We start from the raw sequence: 10,098 nt of genomic DNA, 5'->3' as shown, positions 1-10,098 counted from the left end.
ACATTGGCACTTTAACTGAGGTCAGAAAAGGTCATGTTTGCCTTGCCAGCAGTTGATATAGCTACTAGTTTTTTGTTTGCCTGGCCCTGTGGTCAAGCAAGTGTACTATTATTTGTGCCTTGACTGTGTTGATGGCCTTGTACAGCTGGTTCATCACAATAGAGAGTGATCAAAGTACCCATTTCACAGGTCAGGCTGTGCAGCAATGGGCAACTCAGTTACAGGTTCAATGGTCCCATACCATGCAGGCTGCAGGTGTGGTAGATATAATGGCCTGCTTAAACAAGGACTTAGGACTACACTCAACACACTCTGTGAGGGGGTTGTCACAGTGTCTGTGGGCAGTTGTGAGAGCTCTGAATGAGCATCCCTGGTGAGGGGGACCAGCTCCTATGGAGCCTTGGCTACACCCCGTAGCAGCCCCAATACAGATCCAATGACAATAGAAGATATTGTACTTAAATCTGGGTTTGGGAAATAAGGGAATGTTCTTTTGCCTGCTCCAACTGGATTGACTAGGGGACAAACTGTGGTATGAACAGGGCCCTGAACAATAAAATTCTTCCACCTTCATTGGGTAGCCCTGTTAGCCCCATGGAGAAAAAGTTTGGAATATGAGCTCCTTGTAATGCCATGGGTAACTAGTGAATGTCCCCCAAACCCAGGCACATGTGACTTGGTCGGATCCTACAAAAATCTAAAATCTAAAATCTGTGTGGGACAGATTTTAAAGGGCACATTTGTTATTTCCTTTTGGGTTCCCTGGTGCTGGTGCACACTGAGCCTACTGAAATTCAGGACCTAGTTGTACTGGTGTGGTATCACTGCCCAGGAAAGCCTCCATAGGCAGCCACTGTGCTTTCCCAGGACTCAAAGCTGGCATGCATTCTCCCAGATGTATGTGATTTACCTGTACTAGGGCCTATAACTGCTTTGTCCTTTCATCCATTGGTGTGTCCATGCCACCGCCATTGTGAACTGGGCACACACCTGCATCAGAGTAGCAAACACCTCTGCCTGTTTGATATGCACCAAAGTGCCTATGAGTTCTGCTCCTAGACTACACTGATGAATCCAGACTGTGTCCCAGAACAATTGGACATGGCTGGGAAAGACTTTTATTGCCACCTCAATATGGGATGAAACTGGCAATGGTTTTTAGTAATTCTAGGTGATAAGACCAGTCTTCTGGTTATATGTTGTTGCAGCTTATATTGTTTTCATGACCTGTGGATGCAGGGCTCTGACCTTCTCACTAAGGGATCATTGCAGAAAACTTCACATGCATAGATTTAATGGCAAAGAATCCTAAAGGGGTGAATTGTTGGGGCAGGCCCAAAATGGCTGTAGTTAGGTTTTCTCACTGGGTTTCTGGTGGGCTATGATTTTAATGTCATAAACTTTCTGATTCAGATATGTACTTGAGATCATAGACATTTGCTTGTGCGAATGTGCTCACTGACGTAAACTGTTGACAGCGTAGCTTTTTTTGACTGGCCTGAGTATAAAAAAAGGTCTATTGAAATAGCTTGGTTGCAGGCTGGCTAGGGACTATTTCTGCATCTGAATAAAGAGTGACTGCCATCCCAACCATGCCTCAGGTCTTCTTTCAACTGCTTGAACCCTGAACCTTGCTTCCTGGGTCTGAATCTCAGCCTCAGCACAAAATACAAATATTTTATTGGCATAAAAAGTAAAACTTGTTCCGTCCAAGCTATTGTACCCTGGCCATGAATCCAGGGACCTGACAACATGTACATCTCTCCTGCTACTACTCACCCTGGAACCAACCTTCTCTTCTGGGGAAACAGCCCCTCAGGGAGCATCTAAGAGGAACAAGAGGCTTAGTCTTTTCAAGATTGTAGAGCCCACAGACCTACTCACAGAACCCCAAACACAGTGCTGTATGGCAAGGAAGAAATGAAACAAGCAGCCTTTCTGAAAACGAAAAGATGCTATAACATCCCAGTTAATTACTGCTTAGTCTCCAGTCCTGCAAATATTCGCTGCACTTCCCCTGCCTGTAACGGGAAACTTCCCAAGCTATGGCAAAGGTAGAGTCAGTCATTAGCAACCCGCTTCCTGGGCTCCAGGCTATTGGTGGTCTCCTGGCACAGAGATGTAGCTCTTCCTTGTCTATCCTCTTGCTTGCTCCTGCTTCTTGCTCTTCCTTGCTTGAGATCTCAGAACACCAGTCACTCTCTTGATTTCACACATAAGGTCAAATTCTCTCATCAAGCTGCTCCTTCACCTTTTCTTCTAGGGACATTCATCAAAGTTGTGACATAGCATTTGACAGTGTCATTAAGGTCCGCCTTCTCACTGGAGGTCATCATGGAAATAGGCCAGACCTAGCACAGAGCCTGCTCAGAGTAGAAGGGCAATAAACATTTATTGAATGAATAAATGTATGAATAAACAGATAAACAAAGCTAATACTGGTCCAATAACTTCATCTTTACTCCCTTTAATCATCTCCCAAACCATATCTGATGAATAGCATACTGCAGCCTCCAGAAAGAATGTGACATTATTTCTGATATTTCCAAGTTGCTGCTTAAGTCCTATTTATCTAACCCAAACATCAAGGTAGGGAAAAGTTAAACACAATTTTAAGATCTTAGCTAGATTTTGAGTGATTGCAATTTTTTTGGATAACAGCCTATTGATTTTTTAAAATTTTCTGACTTTACTGATTGTGTAATTTTAACAAGTTCATTGACTTTTTCCACACTCACCTCCTTCATCTGGGGATACTAGACCCATTGGAAGGAGAAACCATTAAGTAGTTTGTTAGTCATAGATGTTACCTAGATGTCCTTCACCAGGTTGATTCCCTCCTATTACTAGTTTTGTGAAAAGTTTTATCATGACTAGATATTGAATTTTTCAAATGTCATTTTGTATAATGTTATTGTTTAGATAGTAGGTGTTCCCCAAAAGCTCATGTGTGAGACAAAGGAGGCTCAGTAGTGAAATGATTGGGTTATGAGAGGCTTAACCTAATCAGTGCATTAATACACTTGAATGGATTGACTGGGTGGTAACTGTAGGCAGGTGCATGAAGGAGTTAGGTCACTGAGGAAGTGTCTTTGGGGAATATATTGTGTCCCTGGTTAGTGGAACTATATTTTTCTGCTTCCTGATTGTCATGTTCTCCTCCACACCTTTCAGTCATGATGTTCTGCCTCACCTCGGACACAGGAATGGAAGCAACTATCTATGAACTGAGACCTCCGAAATCATAAATCCTAAGTAAATTTTTCTTTCTCTAAAATTGTTCTTGTCAGTTCTTTTTAGTCACAGCAATTAAAAAGGTGACTAAAATATAGGAGCAATTCATCAATCAAAAGACATAGACTGGTAGATTGGATTAAAAAGAAGGATCCAACAATATGTTGCCTACAAGAGACTCACCTCATAGAAAAAGATACCCATAGACTAAAGGTGAAAGGATGGGGAAAAACATACCATGCACATGGCCTCAGCAAAAAAGCTGGAGTATCCATCCTCATTTCAGATAATGTGGACTTCAAGCCAAAGTTAGTCAGAAGGGATAAAGAAGGTCATTTCATACTGCTTCAGGGAGGCATAAATCAGCAAGATATAACAATCATAAACATCTATGCCCCAAACAGTGGCTCATCCATGTATGTCAAACAAATCCTTCTCAATTTCAGAAACCAAATAGACCATAACACAATAATACTAGGTGATTTTAACACGCCTCTCTCACCACTGGACAGATCTTCCAGACAAAAATTGAACAAAGAAACCATAGATCTCAATAACACAATCAATAATCTAGACTTAATGGACATTTATAGAATATACCATCCAACCAACAGCGAATACACTTTCTTCTCAGCAGCACATGGATCCTTCTCTAAAATAGACCATATATTATGCCACAAAGGTAATGTTAGCAAATACAAGAAGATAGAGACACTACCTTGTATTCTATCAGATCATAATGGATTGAAGTTAGAAATAAATGAAAGAGTAAAACACAGAAACTATTCCAACATCTGGAGATTAAACAATATGCTATTATATGATGAATGAAGAACAGAAGATATTAGGAAGGAAATTAAAAAATTCTTAGAGGTAAATGAGAACAAAGAAACATCATATCAAAATCTCTGGGACACTATGAAAGCAGTACTTAGAGGGAAATTTATTTCATGGAGCGCATTTAATAAAAGAAGTAAAACTCAACAAATAAACGACCTAACACTACAGCTCAAAGCCCGAGAAAAAGAACAGACCAGCACCAAAAGTAGTAGAAGACAGGAAATAGTTAAACTCAGAGCTGAAATCAATGAAATTGAAACAAAAGAAACAATACAAAAAATTGACAAAATAAATAGTTGGTTCTTCGAAAAAATAAACAAAATTGATAAACCTTTAGCCACACTAACAAAGAGAAAACGAGAGAAAACCCAAATCACTAAAATTCGGAATGAACAAGGAAATATCACAACAGACAGGAGTGAAATACAAAACATAATTAGAAGCTATTTTGAAAATCTATACTCCAACAAAACAGAAAACCTCGAAGACATCAACAGGTTTCTAGAGACATATGAATTGCCTAAACTGAATGAGGAGGACATACACAATTTAAATAGACCAATTTCAAGTACTGAAATAGAAGAAGTCATCAAAAGCCTACCAACATAGAAAAGTCCAGGACCAGATGGGTTCTCAGCTGAGTTCTACAAAACCTTTAAAGAAGAGCTCATTCCAATACTTCTCAAAGTATTCCATAAAATAGAAGAGGAGGGAACCCTCTCAAACTCATTCTATGAAGCCAATATCACCCTGATACCTAAACCAGACAGAGACACATCGAGGAAAGAAAATTTCAGACCAATATCCTTAATGAACATCGACGCAAAAATTCTCAACAAAATTTTAGCAAATCGCATACAAAAACATATTAAAAAGATAGTGCACCATGATCAAGTGGGTTTCATCCCAGGGATGCAAGGTTGGTTCAACATCCGAAAATCAATAAATGTCATTCACCACATCAATAGACTTAAAGTCAAGAATCACATGATTATTTCAATAGATGCAGAAAAAGCATTTGATAAAATCCAGCACCCCTTCATGCTCAAAACACTAGAAAAAATAGGGATAGTGGGAACATTCCTTAACATTGTAAAGGCCATTTATGCTAAGCCCATGGCTAATATCATTCTAAATGGAGAAAAACTGAAAGCATTCCCCCTAAAAACTGGAACAAGGCAGGGATGCCCTCTTTCACCACTTCTATTCAACATCGTTCTTCAGACTCTAGCCAGAGCAATTAGACAAACCAAAGAAATTAAAGGGATACGAATTGGAAAAGAACTCAAACTATCCCTGTTCGTTGATGACATGATTATATATTTAGAGGAACCTGGAAATTCCACCAGAAAACTCTTAGAACTCATAAGTGAATTCAGTAAAAGAGCAGGTTACAAGATCAATGCTCATAAATCCAAAGCATTTTTATACATAAGTGATGAATCTTCAGAAAGAGAAATTAGGAAAACTATCCCATTCACAATAGCCTCGAAAAAAATAAAATACTTGGGAATCAATCTCACAAAAGAGGTGAAAGACCTCTACAATGAGAACTACAGAACACTAAAGAAAGAAATTAAAGAACACCTTAGAAGATGGAAAGATCTTCCATGTTCTTGGATAGGAAGAATTAATATTGTCAAAATGGCCATACTACCTAAAGTGCCATACAAATTCAATGCAATTCCAATTAAAATCCCAATGACGTAACTTACAGAAATAGAGCAAGCAATTATGAAATTCATCTGGAAGAATAAGAAACCAAGAATAGCTAAAGCAATCCTTAGCAGGAAGAGTGAAACGGGGTATTGCAATACAAGATCTTCAACTCTACTACAAAGCAATAGTAACAAAAACGGCATGGTATTGGTACCAAAATAGAAAGGTAGATCAATGGTACAGAATAGAGGACACGGACACAAACCCAAATAAATACAATTTTCTCATACTAGACAAAGGGGCCAAAAATATGCAATGGAGAAAAGATAGCCTCTTCAACAAATGGTGCTGGGAGAATTGGAAATCCATATGCAACAGAATGAAACTAAATCCATATCTCTCACCATGCACGAAACTAAACTCAAAATGGATTAAGGACCTCGGAATCAGACCAGAGACCCTGCAGATTATAGAAGAAAAAGTAGGTCCAGATCTTCAACATGTCGGCTTAGGACCAGACTTCCTTAACAGGACTCCCATAGTACAAGAAATAAAAGCAAGAATCAATAACTGGGATAGATTCAAACTAAATAGCTTTCTCTCAGCAAAGGAAACTATCAGCAATGCGAAGAAAGAGCCTACAGAGTGGGAGAATATCTTTGCCAATCATACTTCAGATAGAGCGCTAATCCCCAGAATGTATAAAGAACTCAAAAAACTGTACTTTAAGAATACAAATAATCCAGTCAACAAATGGGCTAAGGAAATAAATAGACACTTCACAGAAGAAGATCTACAAGCAATCAACAAACATATGGAAAAATGTTCAACATCTCTCGTAATAAGAGAAATGCAAATCAAAACCACCCTAAGATGCCATCTCACCCCAATTAGAATGGCGATTATCAAGAATACAAGCAATAACAGGTGTTGGTGAGGATGTGGGGAGAAATGTATGAGTGTACATTGCTGGTGGGGTTGCAAACTAGTGCAGCCACTCTGGAAAGCAGCATGGAGATTCCTCAGAAAGCTTGGAATGGAACCACCATTTGACCCAGCTATCCCACTCCTTGGCCTATACCCAAAGGACTTAAAATCAGCATACTACAGAGATACAGCCACATCAATGTTCATAGCTGCTCAATTCACAATAGCCAGACTGTGGAACCAACCTAGACGTCCTTCAATTGATGAATGGATAAAGAAACTGTGGTATATATATATACAATGGAATATTACTCAGCCATAAAGAATGATAAAATTATGGCATTTGCAGGCAAATGGATGAAATTGGAGAATATCATGCTAAGTGAGATAAGCCAATCTCAAAAAGCCAAAGGACGAATGATATCGCTAATAAGTGGATGATGACATATAATGGAGGGAGGGTAGGGTTAGTGTTAGGGTTAGAGTTAGGGTTAGGGAGGGGGGCAAGTATGGAGGAAGGAAGGACTGTATAGAGGGAAAAGAGGGGTGGGAGGGGTGGGGGAAGGGAAAAAATAACAGAATGAATCAAACAACATTACTCTATGTAAATTTATGATTACACAAATGGTATGCCTTTACGCCATGTACAAACAGAGAAACAACATGTATCCCATTTGTTTACAATAAGAAAAATACATTATTAAAAAAAAAAACATAGGAGCACATAGCATGATACATAATAAGCACTTAATAAAATTAATTTCCTCCCTTTTAAACTACTTTCTCTGTATTTTATTTAACCCTATAACTTTCCAGTTCTTACCAACAGTGAGCAACATAGAAAAGTCCTGTTCTGCTGTTGGAAACTCCAGAACATGTGCCTTTGAACTTGGCTTAGGCTTGTACTAAGGGTTGAGAGTTAGAGAAACTCAAAGCTCCAAGTGGGGCTAATCCAAATATAGCTACCTAGAAAAGCCTATTTTCAGGATCAACTGGTTCTCCATTTTTTTCCCAGGGCCTCTTATTTCCCCAGTCACTGCAGACATTTATGTTCACCTGAGCCTATACACCTATGTACAATTTCAGGGACATTGCCTCCTATATCTCTCCACCATGTCTTTAAGGTTAAATGAATCAAGTAGAAACTAAAGTGTTTATGGCCCACAGTGGTCAAATGTCTTCACATTTTTGTGTGATATATATATTTTAGCAAAATTTTGATAATATTTATATTTTAACCAAGTATGAGATCTTAAAGTAGTGGCATATTATGCACTCAAAAAGGATGTTATGTTCAAAGGAATATTAAAAAGGAATTACCTATATTAACATGGAAAATCATCTATGACCCATTGTTGAGTAAAAACCAGTTTATAAATATGTATAGTATTATAATGCTTCTTTAACTTTCTCTTTCTCCCTAAGTGTGTATAGATATCTGGGAATTCACAAGAGTTACCTCTGATCTATTTGGGGGGTAATTTACATTTTCTTCTTTTACCTTTACTGCATTGCTAAAATTATCTAGATGACTATGTATTGGCTTAATAATTGGGGCCAGAGGAACAGAGGACAGTCATGTATCCACTAGGTTATACTGCAAATTCATCATCACCAAACATACACACACACATACACACACACACACATACACACATACACAGAAACAGGTGTTTCCCCCTTATGCTGTTTCAAGGATAAATTAGAAATTGTTTGGCTCATTATGTACAGTCATTTGTACAGCAAACTGTTTTTGAATGCCTAGATATGTAAGATTAATCAGACTTAACTCCTACCCTCTTTCTTTAAGGGTTATAAGCTGTATAAGTAATTAATTATGATATGTGTAGTAATTAAGACAATATCTACCATTTTTGAGTGACCCAGACATGCTAGACACTTTACACAATCATCTTTAACCCACATTATTATAAAAAATGAGTGAAACATTATTAGTTCCAATAAAGAGATAGGACCTGAGTTCCAAGAATGCTGGAGTAAGAAAAGTATCATTGGCCTGAGACACCAGAGAAGGCTTCTCAAAGATATGGCCTTCTACTAAGTCTTGAAAGCAGTGCAATATTAGACCTTCATGAACAGGGAGAATGAAATTCTAGGTGAAAAGCGGTCTCTGCACAGGTGCAGAGGAGAGGCATGCATCAAGTCAAATTCCTGGGTTGTTTAGTTTGCTAGACTTATTGGGGATGATTTCAAATGAAATAAGCTTCAGTGGAGGTAGACTGAGGAGGAGGGAGCTTTGGGTTCCAGATTTAGGAAACAAATCTAAAGTGTTTGTACCATATAGTTCAGAGAAAGGATTGTGTTGGGTTGTGGGAGGATGCCAAGTAGGACAAGAAATGCTTTCCTGCTGCTTTCACTTCAGTGTCATTTATTTGGGTTGCTAGAATACATTTCCTGTATTGGTGACCCTTCCTTCACATCTCTGCATCATCATCATTGTAATCATCATCCAGAAGAAAGAAAAGCATGAAAGGAGGGGAGTCTTAGCCTTTTACATGTGACCATTTCTTTTGTCATGACCTCTGACTGCCCCATTGTGGCCATTTCCCTGCAGACTTTTACCTCTAAAGAAGGTAGAGGAATCCCATGGCTAGGTGGAAATCACAGGTGCAGAGGAGAGGCATGCATCAGGTCAAATTCCTGTAGGCAATGTGATGTATATTCAGGGGCTGTTTGCCCTTGTGTGATCTCCTCCATCAACCAACTTCATGCATCAATGTCCATATTGCTCCTGTAATGTGCTGGACTGAGACTGAAGAACCCTGGACATTACTCTAATTCTAGATCCATATTTAGCACTTGCCACATATCACTCCTTATGCTCTAGGTGGAGCATTGCATTCAGTCCTCAGAGAAGCACCACAGAACAGGTACTATATCATTATCCCTCTTTTAGAGATGAGAAAACTTAAGGCCCAGAGAGTCTGAGTGACTTTCCCAAAGTGGTAAGATCTCAAATATAGGAATGTCAGACATTCAAATGTGCAGTCCTCAGAGTCCACCCTTTTAACCATTTATTTACCCATTTAACCATTTATTCCTGTCCGACCCTGAAAAACCTACCACTGTATATATGGGGGGATAACTATCTACACACATGCCACCAGTCAAAAAATGGAGTGCCTAAGCAATGCCAGGAGGATGCAAGGACAGACACAGATGACTGCAGAAGAGATACGAGGCTTTCAGAGTTGGTGACAGCCTCCTGGGAGAACTGGTACTTTCTTGGACTCTTGAGAAGAGGCAGAATTTGAGGAGGAGAAAAGGATGGAGTGCTAATAAGGGAGAGCAAGTTTTGAATGAGGAGTAATGGTGGAGGAAGAAGACAGTTGGGGCATCCAGAAAGCAGTAGGGCATACAACTTGACAGACACAGGGTGTGAAGCAGGGAATCTCAAAGGACTTTGGTTACATGTGA

At 39.2% G+C, this 10,098-nt stretch overlaps 1 protein-coding gene across 8 annotated transcripts in view; it reads right to left on the bottom strand.

Moving 5' to 3' along the window:
- Positions 1-1,709: 1,709 nt before the first annotated feature.
- The window catches only part of FAS (Fas cell surface death receptor), a 54,268-nt gene continuing 45,879 nt past the window's right edge, over positions 1,710-10,098 (bottom strand). For all 8 annotated transcript variants that reach the window (XM_079138336.1, XM_079138337.1, XM_079138332.1 and 5 more), the window contains one exon: positions 1,710-2,363. The gene's annotated coding sequence lies outside the window, so the exon portion shown is untranslated. The remainder of the gene's footprint in view (positions 2,364-10,098) is intronic.

This window comes from Sciurus vulgaris (assembly GCF_902686455.1).
Source record: "Sciurus vulgaris genome assembly, chromosome: 4".
In the NCBI taxonomy this organism is placed as follows: domain Eukaryota; kingdom Metazoa; phylum Chordata; class Mammalia; order Rodentia; family Sciuridae; genus Sciurus; species Sciurus vulgaris.
This window is presented reverse-complemented; position numbering and strand designations above follow the sequence as displayed.